This window comes from Anopheles darlingi, chromosome 3 (genome assembly GCF_943734745.1).
Source record: "Anopheles darlingi chromosome 3, idAnoDarlMG_H_01, whole genome shotgun sequence".
Taxonomy (NCBI): Eukaryota; Metazoa; Arthropoda; class Insecta; order Diptera; family Culicidae; genus Anopheles; species Anopheles darlingi.
Window position 1 is genome coordinate 8745467 of NC_064875.1, and position 6000 is coordinate 8751466.

Consider the following 6000-nt stretch of genomic DNA (forward strand, 5'->3'; position numbering starts at 1 on the left):
GGCTTAAATGTCTCCCTCGTTTACGCTTCTAACGCTGAGATCAAAGAGACCAACGTTGAACGTTGCGGTCATCGGAGTTTCTCAGGCAGCATACAGTAGCAGTAGAAGCATCAGAACTGAGTAAAACCATGACGGTTTTCCACCGTTTCTCTTCGACTTTTGTGTCCGAGCAGCATGAGCGTGGTTAGTGAAACGAACGCTTGCCATTTGCTTCCGGAGTATCCTGACGATGATGGAAAACGACCGCACGGCACCAGCAACCAGGCGTTTAACGGTGGTACACTGGCGCACATACACCGAGGCGATAAGGACAGCGTGTAATGCGCGGCCGTAAACCTTTTTACGGTCCCACCGTTTGACCACCTGGGAAACTGGGTTAAACTGCTGGCGGATTTACGGAGGCAGTTGTCCAGAAGCTGGAATAACGATAAGGTCACCGTGAAATCAACGATGAAAAACTGCACTTTAAAGCCCCATCGCAGCGCAACCGGAGCATCGTGGCCGCCGGTGGAAAATGAATTGAAAATGTTGAAGAAGAAAACGTGTTGCGGGCAAAGCAATACGGGAGGAAAAAATGGAGAAGTGGTAGTGGAAACTCACTTGCAGTGTGTTCGGTGAGGTGAGTAAAATAGATTATCACACCGGTGAGGCACCGGTTGCGCCTCGTGCATCGCATGCATATGTTGTGCACGCCAAGCGGCTCTTCGATGAGTCCTTTCATAAGTCGGTCTCGGCTGGCTGCTATTGTGCCTGTGCCGAGTTTGCCGACGTGGCAAACACAAACGCCACAAAACAACAAGCCCGGAGCCCGGGCCCGGAGCTCGTCGAGTCACGCTGATTTATTAGATGATTTTAATTAGAAAACATAATTACATTTTCCCAGCCTCCATGGGGTTCCATGCAATGGAAGTGAAGTTTACTATCCGAGTTCGCTTAGCTACTGCATAGACCTTTTTGCCTCGATGGTTCCGTTGAGTACGTGGATGGTCACGGAACGGTCGAAGGCGTTCAGAATGCATAAGTCACTTATGCTGCGCGCGCGCGCCCGAGAGAGAGAGAACAAAATGGCGATAATAAACAGGACGTTTTAAGGACAAACTCCGCTGCACCGCTGATGAGCTGGCCCCATTGGAATAACCGGGAATGTTGTAAAGCATTTGATTAATGCTTTCAGCGTGCTAGTTAGGAGGATGAGTGTACGCGGGGGCTTCAGACACGTCAATGATGACTGGGCGCGCTGGTAACTTGTTAAATGCCCCGCATTGTCCCCGGGTTTGGCCTTTCTGGAATTAACACATTCAGATTTTCCATTTCAAAACTCCATTTTCATCGCAAGCCTGACAGTCGCACACTAAGGGACATAAATTCGTTGGAATCCAATTTAGAATCAATGAGGCATGGGGGAAGCTGGGAGTCGAAAGGTGTTAAAGATCCCGGACCATTTGGCTTAATTAAATTTGGGAACGTTAATCTTCATCCAATGGCCTATGGCGCGTAACGCGCACTACACGGACACGGACACGGGTTCGTCGTTCTGTCAACGTTCGCTTAAAGTGCCATTAATCATCGCAATCATGGACACGCGTAACTGGCGCGCCAAAAATCGACTGTGACTGACCACTTACGACCGTTGGTGCGGCACATGAGCGACCCACCGACCATTGAAACCAGATTTAATTAGACCATTGATAAGCTTCAAACCGAAAACCGAAGCAATTGTCATCCGGCGTAGCACCGCCACCCTTCTTCTGCGAGGGTGGGGTATGAGGGATGAGAAAAAGTCCCGTCGCCTTACCATCCTCGCTATATTGCTGCCAGTGTCTTGAGCGTGTCGCTGGGAGTCGCTGGCGGAAGTGAAATTTATGGCCCAGAACCGTGTACACTTCCCGCCGCCTGGGGGATGCTGCGTGCTGTTCGCTCAACCTCAACGCTTGCGCCTTTAGTGGCCTTTAGATTTGTCGCCCGTTGCTGTCATTAACCATCATCCGCCAGGCCGCCAGTTCCCGCTCACGGGACAAGGATTTCTGGCTCGTTAATTTAGGCTTCGGTCAGTGTACCATCGGCCTAGAGGATAGGATAGGACAGGACAGCATCCGGCCGATTTCATTTCCGTCCATTTTACAGCTATTGACCGAAGGGAGGGGAAGCAAATTAAATTTTCGCTTTGTGGGAAAATTCTGGCAACGCAACTGCTGTTTTTGGAGAGGATGCTGTCATTAGAAGCCGCCTTCTGCGTTCTGCGAGGAACCCAAACAGAACGGAAGCCAAGAATAAGCCCATCCAAGGAGGCGGTGGACAAATATTTCCGAGATGAACTGGAGAAATTTTCCAATTTTACTAACTGCCCCAACAGCCTGTTCCAATCAAAGGAACCCTTTGCAACAAAACCCCAAATTACTCCTGCTCCGTGGCTCAGCTTTAATCCCTTGACCCAAAGTATTCATCCTTACTGGCTGTCTCTGTCTGAAGGCAGCCCGAAATGACAACTTTAAACCTCTCATCCGTCGGCCACCTGCCGAGTGCCCTAGCATAGAGCCCTCATCATTTGCCGACTTGGCTAACTATCTTTAATCAAACCGGAAGATACACTGGAGCCAACCAACGATATCGTTAACAGTTACGATATCATTTCGATGGTTGTGCCCTTCGCCTCGACCCTCGTCTCGAGTGGAATTCTCGCTTTTTCTACTCGTCTATCCCTTGGATTTACTCCTTAACATCTTGGTGGGTAGTTAGATGAGAAGGAATTTAGTGCTACGCAAACCGGTGGGCGCCCGGGAACCGGCGATAAGTTGCAAAAGGAAGAGAAAGAGAAAGAGAGACAGATACAATCCTGTGCGCACGATACGAAGCACAGCACACCATAAGGATAAACATAAAAATGCATTCCATGGTCCCCCCTCTTCCTCGAAGCATCGTGTGGAAAATTGCCATTTTTCTTGATGAAAATGTAAGACTTAATGAAAAAGTGTAGGAGAAAAATTGACGACGAAGACGACGACGACAACGACGACGCACGAGAATGGAACGAACGAAGCCCGGAAAGCACAATAAACGATGATACTTAACCCCGTTCGGGTAGAAAGTGGGGAGCAGCAAAGTTTCCTCCGAACACAACCAAAAACATTCCAAAGCACCGTACCGCATTATGGTGTTGCCACTCCTTGGTTGAGACAGCAGCAGCAGCAGCAGCAGCAAAAGCAGCGTGAAGATAGTTGTTTGTCGTAAAACAAGAGCCTTAAGGCGCGCTCGGCACAATGGCTTTCTTCAGGGCGAAGGTTTTCTTCGCTGTAGTAGTAGTAGTAGCACCGTGGAAGGATACTCCGAGGAAAAGTTTCATTCTTGGCTCGATGCTGCGCTCGCCCTGGAAGAATGGAATAGTCGTGAAGATTAAAGAAGACTTTTGCACTTTGCTCCTTGGTTCGGCCATTGTTTCACCCTTCGCCCGGCTAAACGACACCGGATTGTCCGAGTAGTTGGTGGTGGCCGTGGCGTTTTGTTTGAAAGCGTTCGAGCAAAAGGATTCGAGGCAGTGACGAGTGCGTCTCACTGGTGACTAGTTGGTGCACGAGGAGGAGGAGGGGGAGAAGAAGGAGGAAACTATTTCATTTTCAAGAGAGCTAGTTCCGTTACACCACGTCCTTGTCCTCGTCTTCGTCGTTACTCGATTGAAGTGTCATTGGCGTGGTGGTGGTGGTGGTGAGTTAACAATTACAAGTGACCCATTTATATTGAGTTTCTTTTTGATTCTGGGCGGAGTACGTTTCAATTAGCTGGAAATTGACATTGAATAGACATTGTGATAGGGTTCTTAACTTGCTAAAAAGATACGCTTGAAATGTTTACCGCTAAGAACTATCAAAACGACATTTCATTCCATTGTGTTCGTGTGTGAGTGAAATAAGCATGCAATCATTTCATTTCACTGCAATCTTTGTCAACAGCACAAATGATTGAAGTTCATCAATTTCTGTTACAAAAATACAGTCCGTTTCATAATGATAGCCTCACCCTATTTTTTCGATCTCGCGCTCAAATTAAGCGCCCCAAAAATAATTAAAATTACTGTATATTCTCCTTTTATCTCTAGAAAACGTATGCAATTTGAATTTTAAAAATATCTCAAAAATTGTGGATGAGAGAGCCAAAAAACCAAAAATGAGGTGTTTCATAATGATAGCCTCACTAAGGATTTTAAATATAAATCTGCATATTTTTGCAAATCTCATCCAAAATCCAAGATGTTTTAGTAATCAGTGCTTCTTCTGTTATCGTTTCATCCCAGAAAGATGAGTTTCGGTTCACTTTTTGGTATTTTTGTCAGGTTTTTCTTAGATAGAAACCTCTGTGCATAGCTTATGGACTCTTTAAGCATCTGTATGATCCCAAGATGGTTCAATCTGGTGAATCGTAGTGATATTAACAAGTTTAGACGTTTATTATATGATATTAAGCTCAAATAGAGTGCTAGAAGGTTATTAGGTTGATCTACAATCGGTCAAACCACGCCTTGTTTGGATTCCTTTCGTAGGCCATCGCGGTTTTTTAATTAGAAATCGCCGGAAAAACGTTGCAATTCTCCAATTAACAGTTCAAATTGTTGATCAAGGATGATATCTTACAGTATTCTATTCAGTTTTGAAGGAATCACCCAATCCATCGTAGGATCGCTACAGAATACTTGCGATATTACATGCAAAAAACCGTTAAAATTTCAACTGAAGGTAAATCATGTAATCCGGTTGAAATTTTCCCGGAAATGAAATAAAACACTTGAAACATCAAGAATAATGATGTTTCATCACTCTTGAGACTTTCTAAATTGATACGGAACCAAAAACATACGAAAAAATTGAACATCATAACATTGACTGTTACAATCGTTCCTTCGCGTTATCAGTTGTGGTGGTAAAGCAGGTCCGACAATTTTAGTTACAATTTTGATCAAGCAGTTTTGTTTCCAATAGTCTTTCCATAATGTTAGAAGTGTGTTGAAATTTTTTTTTTTGATAAAAATCAGGCACAAATCGTTCTAAAAGTGCGAGTAATCGTATGTTTAGCTTAAAACAGTCCGCAATTTTTACCTATTATTCCTTGAGAACTATGCTTGTAGGCTTCCACAAGGCTTCAAAATGCTGTTTTCTTCAGGTTCTATCAAGTAGTTATTGACATCCATCGTTAATATAAGTTGTAGGCCTGCTATCATATGGTTAAACTTCTCTGTACCATACCATGCACCATTTTGCACAATTCTGCACTCATGTAACAATACTGCACGTCCAATAATCACAAAATATCAATAATAAACTTTGGTTTATTGGTTAGTTGATGTATCCCTTTAGTAGAGCAATTTATCATTTGGTTTTCCGTTAGTAAAAATTAAATATGTCCTAGTGAGGCTATCATTATGAAACACCTCATTTTTGGTTTTTTGGCTCTCTCATCCACAATTTTTGAGATATTTTTAAAATTCAAATTGCATACGTTTTCTAGAGATGAAAGGAGAATATACAGTAATTTTAATTATTTTTGGGGCGCTTAATTTGAGCGCGAAATCGAAAAAATAGGGTGAGGCTATCATTATGAAACGGAGTGTATACATTCTGAAAGGACAAATCTTGCATTCCTATATAAATGCTAGTTTGAAATGAAAATAGTCAACTGACAGTTAGCGTTAAGCTAATTCCAGTTTACCGAAAATGAAACTTCCCATCGAGTACTGGCACCATTATGCTGCACTAACTTCGAGTTTCGGGCCTGGAGTGCAACACCAATCGATAGAACTTCCCCATTTACCGCCGGTTACTTTCCGATAAAATGGTTTTGATAAGCGGGAAACCCTAAATAAATTCCAAAATGGCAGTAAATCTGTGGCAATGATTTATGGTTTTCCGAGCAGCAATAGTTGCACAAGTGCCACTCCAGGGCGATACACACGCTGCCCCTTATCAGTGTATACCCCTTTTCTGGGTCATATCCGCTCCGTTCTGATAGGCCACG

At 44.1% G+C, this 6000-nt stretch overlaps 1 protein-coding gene across 1 annotated transcript in view; it reads right to left on the reverse strand.

Moving 5' to 3' along the window:
- LOC125953675 (uncharacterized) overlaps window positions 1-6000 on the reverse strand; it is a 152253-nt gene that overhangs the window by 54434 nt on the left and 91819 nt on the right. The gene's annotated exons all lie outside the window — the stretch shown is intronic.